Below are 14,935 nucleotides of genomic sequence, written 5' to 3'. Positions count from 1 at the left end.
GTGGGTGGATGGCAGGTTAAGTGTTTTAGATGAATGCACCCCAACTTTCTTCCCTATATTTAAACTTCCTACTGGCAGGAGTTAGGAATGGAATAACGAAAGCACACACATACCAAAAAGATAAAGCAACTTTTAAAACTAACAGCTCATTCCAATCATTTCTTAAGTTTTCTACATTCTTATGTTTTGAGATCTGAGACTTCAATGACCCTGCACAGGTTTCCCTCTTGAGATCAGGTAGTTCCTAGAGAGAATAAGCAAGTGTCCTATTTTGCTTACTGTTGTGAAAATAAAAACCATGACCAACTGCAACTTAGGGACGACAGAGTTTATGTGGTTTGTAGGTTACAGTCTATAATGGAAACCAAAGCAGGAACTTAAGGCAGGAATCTGGAGTCAGGGTTGAAGCAAGGACCATAGAGTAATGCTGTTCACTTTCCTAGCCATGCCTTTCTCAGCTTGCTTTCTTATACAACTATGTGCCCAAGGGTAGTGTTTTAGTTAGGATTACTACTGCTGTGATGAAACACCATGACTAAAAGCAACTTGGGAAGGAAAGGGTTTATTTCACTCGCAGCTCCAATATAATAGCACATCTTCAAAGGCAGTGAGGTCAGGAACTCACACAGGGCAGAAACCTGGAGGCATGGGCTGATGCAGAGCCCATAAAGGAGTGCCACTGACTGGCTTGCTTCAGTTGGCTTGCTCAGCCTGCTTTCCCAGAGAACCCATAACCACCAGCCCAGGGATGGCCCCAGCCAATGGGCTGCATGTCCCCCCATCCAATTTTATGGGGGCATTCCCCCTTACTATGATGACTAATTTGTGTCAAGTTGACATAAAATTAGCCAGTACAGGCAGCATAGACCACAGTGGGCTGGGCCCTCAACCATCAATCATTACTCAAGAAAATGTCAGACAGATATGTCCACAGGCCAACCTGATGGGGCAATTTCTCAACTGATGTTCCTTCTTCTTCACATGATTCCAGTCTGTGTCGGGTTGATAAAGCTAACCAGCACACCAAGCTTCAAGAGTCCATTTCAAATCTAAATTAACCAAATTGGAGCCACACTCCTACCACCTTCTCCATCAGCTCCCATACCCAGGGCTCTCTCACCTCAAGGCTGCCAAGTAGAAACTGTCACTTACCACCTGAACCTGCTATGGTACTTATGTTCAGTCAATGGTAAACCTACTTGCCTTTTAGGACTGATCAGTCCAAAGGAAATTAAAGGAAAGACCACTGACCACTTTCTCCCTCTTCTGTGCCTTCTGCCTCACACCCAACCCAGAACTCTGCCCTGTGACCCTCCCAGAGGGCTTAACATCTGCTTTTGAAGCTCCTTGAAACGCACACATGAAAAAAAATTTTTTCTTAATAATAGTCATTTTCTTGTTCCTATACCAGATTAAAGTCAACTCTATATGACCTTAAAGCCCCACCCTTTATGTAAATAAAAATAAATTGCCTGAAGAAGACACCAGCAGGAATGGGGAGTTATGAAGACCCCAGCACTGTCCGAAAAAGTCAGGTGCGACTGTTCACATCTGTAACTACAGCATCAGTGATCAGAGGCAGCTGGATTCCCAAAGCTCTGCCAGCCAGCAGAAGCTAAACAGTGAGCTTCCAGCTAATTGAGAGAACCTGTCACAGGGCAGTAAGGTGGATAGTGATAGAGGAAAGAGCTGGGTGTCCGACCTGACCACTGCCAGCTTGCACACACATACACATAGTCTCTAAATAAATAAATGGGAAACCCAGGCAGCCAGTCAAGGTTTTGGCTACACATAGTAAAAGTTCCCCTCAATTTGACAACCAAGGTCCCCAACTGGGACTGCCCATGCGAACAGCACCTCAGGCAGCCTGCTTTATGCCTGAGGTTCCTCACTGGAAAACTCAAGAGTCACAAGGTACCAATGATCCATCTTCACTGGGAGCCACACAATCACCAGTAAGTATTTAAAACATTTAAAAACAAAAGAAATTAAAAAGAGGAAACTTCCAGTGAAAAAGACTTTAAAAAATTACTTTAAAAAAAAAAGTAATATCCTCTCCAAATTCAAGAATATATTACAACTGGGAAACAAACAGAAATTAAAGCTGTGGTTGATGAAGTAATTTTAAACACCTGGTGGGAGGTGGGAGGTAAGCATCACAGAAGACAGGGGGACCAAAAATGACGGATGAATTCCACACAAAGGACAAGGCCAGCAGAGCCCACGTCACTGACAGCAAGACAAGAGCCAGAGTGGGAGGGAGAGAGCCACCAAAGAAGAAAGCACACAAAGGAATTGTCTAAGCAGAAGGAAACCAAGTGTGAAGGCAGAGAGAGGAATTTATATGAAGGCCAGAGAGCTAGAGTCCCACGCATCTGTCCTTGGGAAGCTTTAGGAAAAAAAAAACCGAGGGTAAAAACAGATAGAGGGAGGGAGCGAGAGAGGGAGAAAGGGAAGGAAGAAACTTTTATACTCAACTGGGAAGAGAGAACAGGGTCACAGTGATGCGCTATGCAGATAGCTAGAATAGCTGGAGCCATCCTGGAGAGGTACACTCTGTGTTGGCAAGAGATGGGCAATAAACAGCAGAAATGCATTTTGGAATGCAGGCAGTGTTTTGCTGTGCAGTCTTGCCTAGTCAGGAACTCTAAATCCTCCTGCCTCAGTCTCCCACGTGCTATGACTACGGCTGTGCACTATACCTAGCCAGCATTCTGGATCTGATGAAAGACATATTTATATAACCACCTAAGAAGAAGTTCTTGTGTTACTGCCATAGCCACGGCTCTGATCAGTGCACTAAAAGAATTTCTCATTCTTTTTTTTTTTTTAAATATTGCATCAAGGAAAAAAATAAATTCAAAGGGGAAAATGTACAAGACTTAAATGTGAAACAAAACTGTGATGAAGCTTAAACGGGCCGAGGGAAGCCATTCATCACAGATGGATTGGGATGCATTCACCTCGGTACACCAAACTCCACAGGTAGAGGCAAAGGGTGGAAACACGCTTAGCTGCCTCTGTACATGATTGTCAGTGAGCCACAATACAAATAGTGACTAGAAGGGACTAGCTGGCTAATGTCCAGTGTCCACACTGACTCACGAAGGCATTATGACTTTCCAGCATTTTCTCCGAGACCCCAAGGCTCTTCGGAAATGTCAGAATCTCAGGAAATGTTTATTTCCCTTTTTTTGTGTGTGTATGAAAATGGATATAAAAACCAACCGTGCTCAAATGAGTGGATCTCAAGTTTTAGCTCTTCAAAGGCAACCAGTGTATTCATGTGGCTCATTGTCCTCCTATCTGGGTGAAAACAAATGTGACAAGATCTTCTCTTCCCCTGAATGCACACACATTTGAATCTCTTACACATGATTCACCACATAAACCTCCAGCTTGCCGCTGCCCTTTTAAAAAGTCCCCATTTGTGCCCACAATTTCTCATAGTGAGCTTCTGTTCCTACCGAGGCTGATGATCTAAAATATCCACATGAGGTATCAGATGTGTATTAAAGTCCATAGTTTTTGTATACTTTAAGTTTGGGGTTTTCTTCTGACTGATTTTTATATTTATAATAAATACCACACGGGCATCTGTTAGATCTAAGATTCAATTATGAAAAGAAGCAGTTACTAAAAGCTTTTCCTTCAAGCATTTAGATCAATTTAATTGAAGAGTTATCAACACCACAAGAGAAATGGGCTACATACAAGATAAACACTGTTGCCAGTAGCAACAGCAAACCTGACTCCATGACTTCTGCATGTTGTTCATCCAAACTGAGCACTGAGATGGAGACGACTGTAACACTGTAGCCGCTGTCCAGACAGCTGTGTTCAAGGTAGCAGTTTCACGGTTCTGTCTCATACGCAAATTGATTTCATCAATAAATGATACAAAAGTGTAGTTGTGAAGGAGATTTGTGCTAATACCACTTTATCTGTTCTGATAAAAGATGTTCGACAAGAAAAAGCTTGTGGCAAAGCACTGAGTTTAAAAATAGCTCTCTCTCTCTCTCTCTCTCTCTCTCTCTCCTCCCACCCCTGAAACTCAAGTGTCCAGTTTACCTTAGTGGCTCTGAATAGGTAATCACATAGCCCAGCCTTGTGCCAGGAGAGCTGCTCCCATAGACACCAGAACACAATTGCAACTGTGAAGGAATCTTCATCCATAAAACTGTTGATGATGATAACACTGGAGGTCAGCTCATGATAGTCTAGAGCAGTGGTTCTCAACCTTCCTAATGCTGCCACCTTTTAATATGGTGCCTCATATTGTGGTGACTCCTGACCATTACAGTATCTTTGTTGCCACGTCAAAACTGTAATTTTGCTACTATTACAATGAAGAATTGTAGTGTAAGTATTTTTGGAGACAGAGGTTTACCAAAGGGGCCTTGACCCACACAGATTGAGAACTGTTCTAAAAGTTCTACTTCACTCTTTTCTTTGCCTTTGTGTGTTTCTGAAAATTCTGTTACTTTGAAAAAAGGTACAATGTATACACCACCCCCCAAAGACTGGACAATGCAATGACCATGCATAGTTCTTGAGGTCCTCAGATCTGTTCCCATAGTCCCATCAAGAGCTGCCTTTTCAGGCTGCCTCAACTCTCCACGAGCCAAGGAGGATATGAGCCTGCCCTTAGTATGAGGAGAGCTCTGAGCCTTGTTCTTACCTCTAAACACAGAAAGGACAATGAGGAAATTTTAAATCAAATATTCAGATTGCGGTTTTCTATCTTGGGATGGTCAGGTGAGTTGGACAGAGCTATGCAGATGAAAATGAAGGTATCCATGTCCCAGTCCCATGTCAAGGGATACACCCAGAGTCAACTGGAATATGGAACCTTTGGAAGGTGGACTCTGTAGTGTAAGGATCTAGGCCCAATCAGTTATGTGGGGAAAGAGGCTTGGAAGCAAACTGAAGGTACCCATGGGACTCCAAATTCTGTTTCCAGAGCCAGTAAATGTGTAAGAGAATCTTCAGCACTTAGCTAGATAGTATAAGATAGGACTCACAGATCTCTCTTAGGAATATCCCCTCAGTTCTGACAGCATTAAAGAGAATCTTGTCCCAGCTACTTCAGCTTTCTCTATAGCACTGACATCTACTGTAAAGCGTGGGAGACCAGTCCTATGCCAGGAAGGTGAAAAGTGACCATAGCATCAGAGGAGGAAGAGTAGCTGGCCTGGGAAAAACAGTGGGGTAGCCATCTCTACAAGGCTCAGCAAGACTAACACCAGGAGGCAGATGTCCACCAGAATGAGACTGTATCCAGGAACTAATAAGGAATTTTAAAAGACATCCAAGCGCACTGTACTGCTACATACCGAGTATATAGATACAGACACTGATATGTAAAATCCATCATGTGGGTTAAGAATGACTCCTGATAAATGAGGTCTCATGAGAAATCAGCCCATTCCCTCTGATATCCAAGTTAAAAAAAATGAAAGTAAGATTTATCTAAAAACAACAACAACAACATCAGGAAAAACATGAGGCAATCCATCTGTCTCAGAACACAGTAAGTTTAAGGAACCATTTGTTTCCAAAGACAGAGAGAAAAGAAGTAGTTTCTTATAATATATATATATATATATATATATATATATATACTCCCTAAATCTCTCTCTCTCTCTCTCTCTATATATATATATATATATATATATATACTCCCTAAAGCTCTCTCTCTCTCTCTCTCTATATATATATATATATATATATATATATATATATATATATATTCTCCCTAAAGCTCCATATCTATCTATCTATCTATCTATCTATTCATGATATAAAACAGGTTTATATTTAGGTCTTCATAAAACAGATAAACTATAATAGATGAATTTTATATATAATTTAGTTTTATGTTTTCATTCTAAGTGCAATCAGCTATCAATGCAGCCTATTACCTAGTGAGATTTGAAAACATCTAATTTTCATGGTCATTTTTACCTACCAAAGATCTTAGGACAGTGGTTCTCAACTTTCCTAACTGCAGCCCTTTAATGCAGTTCCTCATGTTGTAGTTACCCTTAATCATAAAATTATTTTTGTTGCTACTTCATAACTATAATTTGCTTCTGTTATGAATCATAATGTAAATATTTGTGTTTTCCAATGGCCTTTTCTCAGGCAACCGCTGTAAAAGGGTCATTTGACCCCAAAGGGGTCATGACCCATAGGTTGAAAACCAATGTCTTAGGAGTTATGGCTGAAACACAGGGAGGAAATTTCTAGAAGAGTGCACTCAAGAAAGAGAATAACCTATGGACTAGCACCAATCCCTGACACCATTAATGATACTTTGTTAGGCTTGAAGACAAGAGCCTAGCATGGCTATCCTCTGAGAGGCTCCATTCAGCATCTGACTCAGATGCAGATACCCACAATCATTGTGGCAGAAGTCAAGGACTCTTATGGAAGACTTGGGGTAAAGATTGAAGACCCTGAAGGGGATAAGAACTCTACAGGAAGACCAACAGTCAACTAACCTGGACCTCCAGGAGCCCTCAGAGACTGAACCAAAGAACACACACACAGACTAGAAGAAGACCTCCAGCACATATGTAGCAGATGTGCAGCTCAGTCTCCATGTGGGTCCCCCAACAACTAGAGTGGAGGCTCTCCCTAAAGCTGTAGCCTGACTGTGCTGACTGTGGTATCTGTTCCCCAACAGATGTAGCTACCTAGTCTGATCTCAGTGGGAGAGGATGCGCCTACTCTGGCAGACTTGATGGACCAGCTTGATGTGGAGTGAGGGAATACCTAGGGTTGGCCAGCACCCTTTCAGAGGAGGTGGGGAGGAGGGACTCAAGGAGGAGAGACAGGACCAGCATTTGGAATGTAAATAAATAAAAATATTTTATAAAAAGGTAAACTCAGTTATTACAAAGACCTGAATTACCAGACTTTAGCAATGGTATCATGGGAAGTAATTTACATAAATGAAGATGGTATAATAAATGATAGGGTTCAAAAAGAAAAGAAGGAAAGAGAATGAAATAAAAACATGGCTACGAAGGACAGAGAGGTTTCAGAAGGGAAGGAAATAGGTTGGGAATAGATCAAAAGATGCAAAATAACAGCTGTGCAGGGTGACTAACTTAATATACAACATGAAGTTTAGAATTAGTAAAGTTGTACTGTATGGGAAGTGGAGTTGGCTGACCCATCCCCTCCCAAAAGGGATGAACTAGCTATGGAGGATGACAGGCGACACATCAATGATTTCACTTCAGTGATGCTTTTACATTTATATCTCCCCTAATATACCTTAAATATAAAGAATGCCATTTATTTTTAAGTATCCTTTCTTTTCCAATTACACATTAAATTCAGTATAAAACCATGTATGTTTCTGTGATAATTACAACTTGATTTAACATTAGATAGGTTCTAAAAAAAATCTTCTAAACAACACAGGAAGATACTATCCAACATTAACCATGTTTCTGCATGTTTCAGATTGGGTCCTGCTAATCATCATTAGCATGAAGAAAGTGTTTACCCCTAGCAGGGCATGCCCTTCAAATTTGTTCTTTCTCTTTAAAATTCTCTTACCTAGCTGAGCTTTTGATCCACACTGTAATTTCAGGATCTATTGGTCCAATCACAATCCTATTGGGATTTTAGTAATAATAACAGTAAATTTTGCTTCAGAAAATTTGCTATCTTCATGGCATTGTGTTTTCCAGGCACACATTAATTTGCCTAGACATTTAAAAAGGTTTTTTTTTTTTCCTCAGTGTATATGGATAATGTTTAATACCTACAGATGCTGGCCATGAAAACAATCACATCACATTTTCTAGCTGCCTGTTGTAAAAGAATGAAAATATATTTCCTATTTTCATTATTTTGCCCTACCAAATATATTTTGTTTAGATTCTTTGAAAAAATAATTAATGAACAATGATACCTTATTCTTTTCTAGTTTCTTAATGCTTTTATTTTTGTTATTATTTAAAATTATGTGGTTTCTAGGATTTTTTTTCATGATGACAAGTAACAGTTTTATGTCATTGACTATTCAAGAAGCATTTCCATAGCCTTAGTATGGTATAAAGAATGTCATTTATTTTGAAGGTGAAGTTGGTACCAGGGACTGGGGTATTGGTATGACAGGCCTGACCATGCTTTTGTTTGGAAGATTGTGGATTTGGGGACTTTAGCTCTGGAAAGTCATAGAATGCTTTAAGTGGGGCTTAATGGGCCAAACTAGTAGGACTATGGAAAACGGTGCTGAGGGTCATTTGAATTGTGTAGGCCTGGTGGCCTAAGAGATTTCAGTGGAGAACTTTAATATGTGGCCAAGAGACTCTTTTTGTGATGTTTTGGTGAAGAACATGGCTGCTTTTTGCCATTGTCTGAAGAGACTGCCTAAGGCTAAGGTAAAGAGATTTATATTAATTGCCTTGACAAGGGAAATCTCAAAAAAGCCCAACAGAGACTTTGGTCTCTGGTTAAGCCTGATGACGAGCACTTTGAACAAACATAGTAAGCTGAGAAAGGAAAAGTACAAAACATACAGTTTGAGTATTAAAGGGGCTCCAGGAAGTGAAATGGAGCTGAATTCAAGGATATTGAATTAACCTTGGGTCAAGATTCCACCCAGCTAAATTTAGATCCAGGTAAGGTAGTACAAGCCTTTAATCCCAAGAAGCAAAAATAAGCAAATCTCTGAATTTAAGGATAGCCTAGAACAGAGCAAATTCTAGGTGAAGAAAATCTCAAAACCAGGCTTGGTGGACCACACCTTTAATCCCAGTACTTAGGAGACAGGCCTGCAGATCTCTGAATTCAAAGTCAGTCTATGGAGCAAGATCCAAGACAACCAAGCTTAGGCAGTGAAGGAGTTGGCAAAAAGGAAGCTAGTGATAACGTAATAGAACAAGGGGGCCAATGTTCCAGGCCTTGCAAGCAGCAGAACTCAGCAGCTTTGGCCATGTGTCTCTGGCTTTATATTCAAGATGAGAAGGAGACTACTAGGACAATTGATGCTGGTTAGCTGGAGCTAAGAAATTAGTGGGAATTAAGAAGAGGCCAGCATCACTTAGGTAAAATGGAAAGTGTTTTATGAGAGCACAAAGAAGTGGAATTCCAGAGAGAGCCAATGTTGTACCTCATGTTGCAGCTGTACTTGGCAATGTGTAAAAATCACGCAGGTGAAACTGGTTTTGAAGGCATCATGAAGAACAGCGAAGTCTTGCCCCTGGAGAGACCATAGAAGGCTATTGGTGAAAGTGCAGCCTCAGTTGTAGTTGACAACCCAGGACTGAAGGGATCATGCAAAGGAGTTGAGGCTTGGTACCATGAAGAGAGCCTATGAGAGGCTTTGGTGAAGCCTAGTTGCAATGGAAGATCCCAGCATATTGGAGAGGCCAGTACCTTGGGATGACCGACCACTAAGAACAGCAGTGGCAGTGGACTGGATCAACTTGAACTTAGAGTGCTACAGAGGGCAGAGCTGGAGAAGTGACACCAGCTGTTTGGAAATACACAGAAGATCGTGTGTGTATCTCAGACATTGGAATAAGAAGCTCTGAAGCTGAAGCTGACTTGGGGACCCTAAGATGTTAAAGATGCCAGAACCACAGGATGCCTGCCAAGGAAAACCACTAACAGGGAGTGGAACCAGCCCAGGAGAAAACCTTGTTGCAATCAACAAAGATGAAAAAGGAGTTGAAGAGCTGAAGATTGCCTTGCTGTCAGACATGGAGATGCAGAGTTTAGAGTTTGCCCAGCTGGTTTCCTGCCATGCTTTGGGGATTACAGTTAAGTGACTAGATGAATCTCAGAAGAGACCTTGAACTTTGGACTTTTAACCCTGTTGAGACTGCTATAGACTACAGGGACTTTTGAAGTTGAACTAAATGTATTTTGCATTATCCCATGGTTAGGGATAGCACCCATAGACTCATGTTTGAACAAGACTATCGGGGCCAGAGAGTGGAATGTGATGGTTTGTATATGCTCGTCCCAGGGAGTGGCACTATTAGAAGGTGTGGCCTTGTTGAAGGAAGTGTGTCATTGTGGGGATGAGCTTGGAGATCTTCCTCATAGATGCCTGAGCATGCCCAGTCAGTTCCTGGCTTCCTTCAGATGAAGATGTAGAACTCTCAACATCTCCTGTACCATGCTTGCCTGGACGCTGCCATGCTTCCGCCTTGATGACAATGGACAGAACCTCTGAACCTGTAAACTAGCCCCAGTTAAATGCTATCATTTGTAAGACTTGCCTTGGTCATGGTGTCTGTTTATAGCAGTAAAACCCTAACTAAGTCACAGGAGATGCCAGAAACAGTTGATGGCACCAGCTACTATGCATGGTCATATATACATATACACCTTTGTTGACATTTGATTTATAAATTAGGCATAGTGACATTACCAAAAGTTAAGAGATTTAGGCATGGTACATTTTGGTGATACTAGCACTTAGGATCTGGAATGGAAATACCATGAATTTGAAGAAAGCTTAGACAATCAGCAAGATCTTTACTTCAAAAGTATGATTAGATTTAATGGGTAAACAGTATAACTAAAATTTAAGTATTTATTTTTTCAAGTGTTATTTTATACTGGGGGAAACTCTCCTGTAATTGAAATTTTAAAGCAGAGTGACTAAAGGAATGAGAAGGTAAATTAGTGAGAGACATTACCTCCAAAAATACATAACTGGATAGAACAAGTTACCAAGCCATAGAGAGAGCATTTAAAATTCAACAATGTGAAAACTACTCCACTGTAAAGATGGGCCACATAATTTAACAGACATATCACCAAAGAGAAAAATAGCAATGAGCATAAGAAAGATGTTCCCTGCAGTATAATCTGGGAAATGCAAATTAAACAATGAGTCACCACTAAGTACCCATAATCCAAAAGGTAGACAACAGAAAATGTTGGTGAGATTGTGGAGGTATAGAAAAGACCTCCACATTCTTTGCTAATGGGAATATAGAACAGTAAGTTACTTTGAGAGAGTTTGGCACTTTCTTACCCAATTAAACACACTCGTATCAATAAATCTAACAATTCTCTCCTAGCCTTTACCCAATGGAGTGGAAAACTTGCATCTACAAAGGTATGCAATTGTTGAGGTCAGCTTTACTAACAGTTGTCAAAGTTTGCATGGGATGGGTATGGTCTTCAGCAGGCAAGTGGTTAAACCATAGTAACTTCAGACCATCGAAGGTCACTCAGTGACAAAATGAAATAAGATACCAAGGCATGAGAAGACATGAATATATCAAAAATGCATGTTACTAAGTGGGGAAGGACTAATGTGAAAAGGTTCTATACTTATAATTTCAATTCTGACTTTCTAGAAAGAGCCTGGGGTTGGAGGTCACACAAAGAAAGCATTCTTGGACACTGAATATGTTGCCAGTCAGCTGGCTGAGGACCCAAATATTAGAGTATCTGTGCTGGGCTTACATATCCGGGCCATAACTATTTAGACAGTGTTAGACTTCCCAGCCTGGGTTCTGAGACCAGAAGATTTGAATAATGACCTGGAACTCTTTTGACTACGAGCATTTATAGTTTCTCTTCTCTGGCTTTTCATAGCCTTTTCTCCTTTAGTCTCAGCTCTCTGCTTCTCCTCATGCAGCCCTTTTAGTCCCTTTCTTCTTCCTGTATGGAATTACACTTGAACAGTTCTACTTTCTTCTCCCACTGTTAGGAACCTTTTACACTCCAGAGGTCACCACTAAGAAAACTCCCTCCTCTGAGACTTCACTTGGAAGACAGGGTGAGAGAGGGGCCTCCTGCCAGTGCTCAGGAGAGTGAACGCCATGAGGGTTGCTCAAGTCCTAGGTACAGTCTCGATGACTAAAGCATGGAACACCCAGGCAGGACACCAGTCTATCCCAGGGGAGGTGCTCTCCCTTTTGTCCTCCCCGGCCAGGGCAGAATAGTTGTAGAGTCTACAACTATTGAAAAAAAAAATGCCATGATCCCTTGAGATTAGTAGAACAATTCATACTTCCATATTTTTGCATGCCAAACAAACTTATTAAAGATTTACAATATCTACTTGGGCACTTCTTTGGATATTTGCTTTTCATAGAACATCTTTTCTCCTTGTTTTTCACCTCTTGTGTGTATATATGGTTTAAGTTCTTACGAAATAGCTTACAGATTTTTCTTCTTTAGTTATTGTTGAGAGATTTGTGTTGTGTTGTGTTGTGTTTTTTATTTGTTTAACCAGCTGACTAATCTATGTGGGTTTAGGTGATTAGCTGCAATGATTTGTTTCTGCCATCCAATGCTGACTGGCTTCTCCACCCACTCACTGCATTTCCTCCTTTCTCTAATCAGAGTATTTTCTTTGCTCCTTCCCCTCTCACTACCCAGATGGAGGATAAACACAGCTCCCATTTGTGTTGGTTGTTTTAATTCATTTCTATGTTATATATTTTACTAAAGCTGGTATCTCTATGGTCTTCGTGGGCAGCTGGATGAGCAATTTACTCCATGCACTGTATAAACACTGCTTCCCACACAACTCTTTTCCAGTACTTTAATTCCACCTCCCCTTTTTTGGGCTGCTGACAGTTTTGAACTCACAGCCTTGTTATATACTAAGCAGACATTCTATGTCTGAGTCATTCTTCCACCCTTCGTTTTAAACATTAGATTCAGCTTTAACATCTTACACATTCCACCTTGTCTAGAAGTTACCCCCACCCATTTACCGGATTTTTAAAGTTATTAACTGTGCCTGCTCTTCTCATACCTCACTCCTAAATTTATCTTCTGGTCATTTCTTTTATGGCAGTGCACATCCTGCATGGCGAATTTCTTCAGTACTTGTTTCTCTGGGGACATCTTGATATTTTACCCTCAGAATAACATGGTTTAGCTCGGGACAGAATTCCAGATTGACAATTATTTTCTTTTAAATGCTTAAAAGTATTATGATAGTTTGGGGCTGCTATCATTGCCTTTGAAAGCTCTGATTCTAATTGCCATCCCTCCCTCATCTGGCTATCTTTTCTCCTCTGTCTTTTTACAGACCCTCTTTTGGCTTCAGCCTTCCAGGGCTTTATTTGATCTGCATTTCTTCGGCTCCCTTATTGCACATCTCTCCTCAGACTCACATCTCCTGAACCCGAGGATTTGTGCTTTATGCTGATATTATTAAATTCTCAGCAAGTCTTGTGGATCACGTCTTCTGTATAAAAAGCACTGTTTCCGAGGAAAGCTCTCCTTCCCCCACAACACACACTGGAGTTAGCTGCTCCCACCCTGTTGACTGCATGAGCCATACTGCAGCTGTTTGTAGATTGTAGGCAATTGACAGATGTAGAAACTAAGCTTTTGGGGAATGGCTTAATTGGTACAGCTTTGACGCCCTGCCCATTGTAGATAAACAATTTTAATGTTCATTTCCAAATCTTTTTATACCACATAAATCTGTACTGGTTTGGCTTTTCCATTGGACTGGCCGGAACATCTGCCTTCCCTCATGTGACTTAATACATTCTAAAACATGTTCGCTTTTCTAATTATACGAAAGTTGAACCTTTACCAGTTTTATATAGATATGTTTTAATGCTTTCCCTTTACTCTTTCTATCGCTGCTTTCCACAGGGCCAGTCAGGGCAACACCTGGTGATTAGGCAAAGGGAAGAATGCAGTCTCCCCTGATAAGAATTCAGCCTTCCAGACCTGTTTTATAGGTGACCTTCGACATTGTAAATCTACAGTTTACCTAATCTAAACTTAATGGTGCCTTCTCTCAAGGACTACTCACACACAGGAAGCATCTGGGAAGACCTGACGCAGAGATGCCTAAGTCACATCTTGGCAATGTCTGTTTACTATTCTTCCTTACTTCCCTCTGAGTCAGGCAGGAAATTGCTTCTGCTCCATGAAGTGCATCTCACCTGGCATCCTATGCCTCCACTGGGTTTTTTAATTTGATGACTATTTCTCATTTCCACTAATTTTACTTGATTCCTGCTTCTAAATGGTAGGTAGCTCTTTTCTTGTGTTTCCAACTCTTAATTGTGCTTAATCGTGTGCCTTTTACTGTGTTCGTAAATGATTATTCAAAGTGGTTCTTTATTTTGTAATCGTAACTTAAAGAGTTCATTTTCAACCAAGAGTTTTTAAAATTGTCTTAATCTACAATGCATTTCTGTTTTTTTTTTTTTTGATGTTGTAATTGCTATTTGTAGCATACAACATGGCTTCAGAGTCATCAAGGTGTCTCAGACAGTAAAGGAACTTTCCACCAAATGGAGTTTGATCCTAGAGACACACAGGGACACATCAAGTTGTCCTAAGATTGCCACATGTGTGCAATGGTACATGTTTGCACATGAATGTGCACATGTGTGCCTACATACAAATAAATTAAAAATGTAATAAAATAAGAAAGTTAAGTTTAAGAGAAAGGCACAGTCCTGGTGGAGGCAGGCACTGAAGAAGAGAAATGAGTGATGTCTGTGGCTCCCCAACAGATTCTTCTGCATCATAGCAGCATGGGCCATGTGCAAGCTGGAAAAGCTCAGGGTTCAAAGGATGTCTCACAGGCCCCATGTGCAGGGTAGACGGAGCCTACTGACTGGCACACTGGAATTAATACTGAATTTCTGTAAAGTTTACTGACATTGGGGGCAGGCCGGACTCTACATTATGGGCTAAAGAACTATTGTTCAGGTTCTTTAGAGTGTCTCATATCCCCCGACTTCTCATGCCAATATAAGCGGACCAAGACTTTCCTGTGAGATGTTACTATCAAAAATTAAACTTGAGATACATCAGGGAGCAGCACCTCATCTCTATTACAAACTCAGAGTAGAGAGTCAACTTCCAGCACAGCCCAATCAAGTTTTCTTTCCATCTTCCCTTACTGTGGATTGGAATTCGCCCATCCTCACTTCTCCTGAGCAGTCTTAGGTTGCTC

At 40.9% G+C, this 14,935-nt stretch overlaps 1 protein-coding gene across 1 annotated transcript in view; it reads right to left on the bottom strand.

Moving 5' to 3' along the window:
* Positions 1-14,935, bottom strand: part of Chrna7 (cholinergic receptor nicotinic alpha 7 subunit) — a 124,075-nt gene that overhangs the window by 14,758 nt on the left and 94,382 nt on the right. The window lies entirely within an intron of this gene.

Source organism: Apodemus sylvaticus, chromosome 1 (genome assembly GCF_947179515.1).
Source record: "Apodemus sylvaticus chromosome 1, mApoSyl1.1, whole genome shotgun sequence".
In the NCBI taxonomy this organism is placed as follows: Eukaryota; Metazoa; Chordata; class Mammalia; order Rodentia; family Muridae; genus Apodemus; species Apodemus sylvaticus.
The sequence above is the reverse complement of the archived record's forward strand: the minus strand, read 5'-3'. Positions and strand labels throughout refer to the sequence as shown.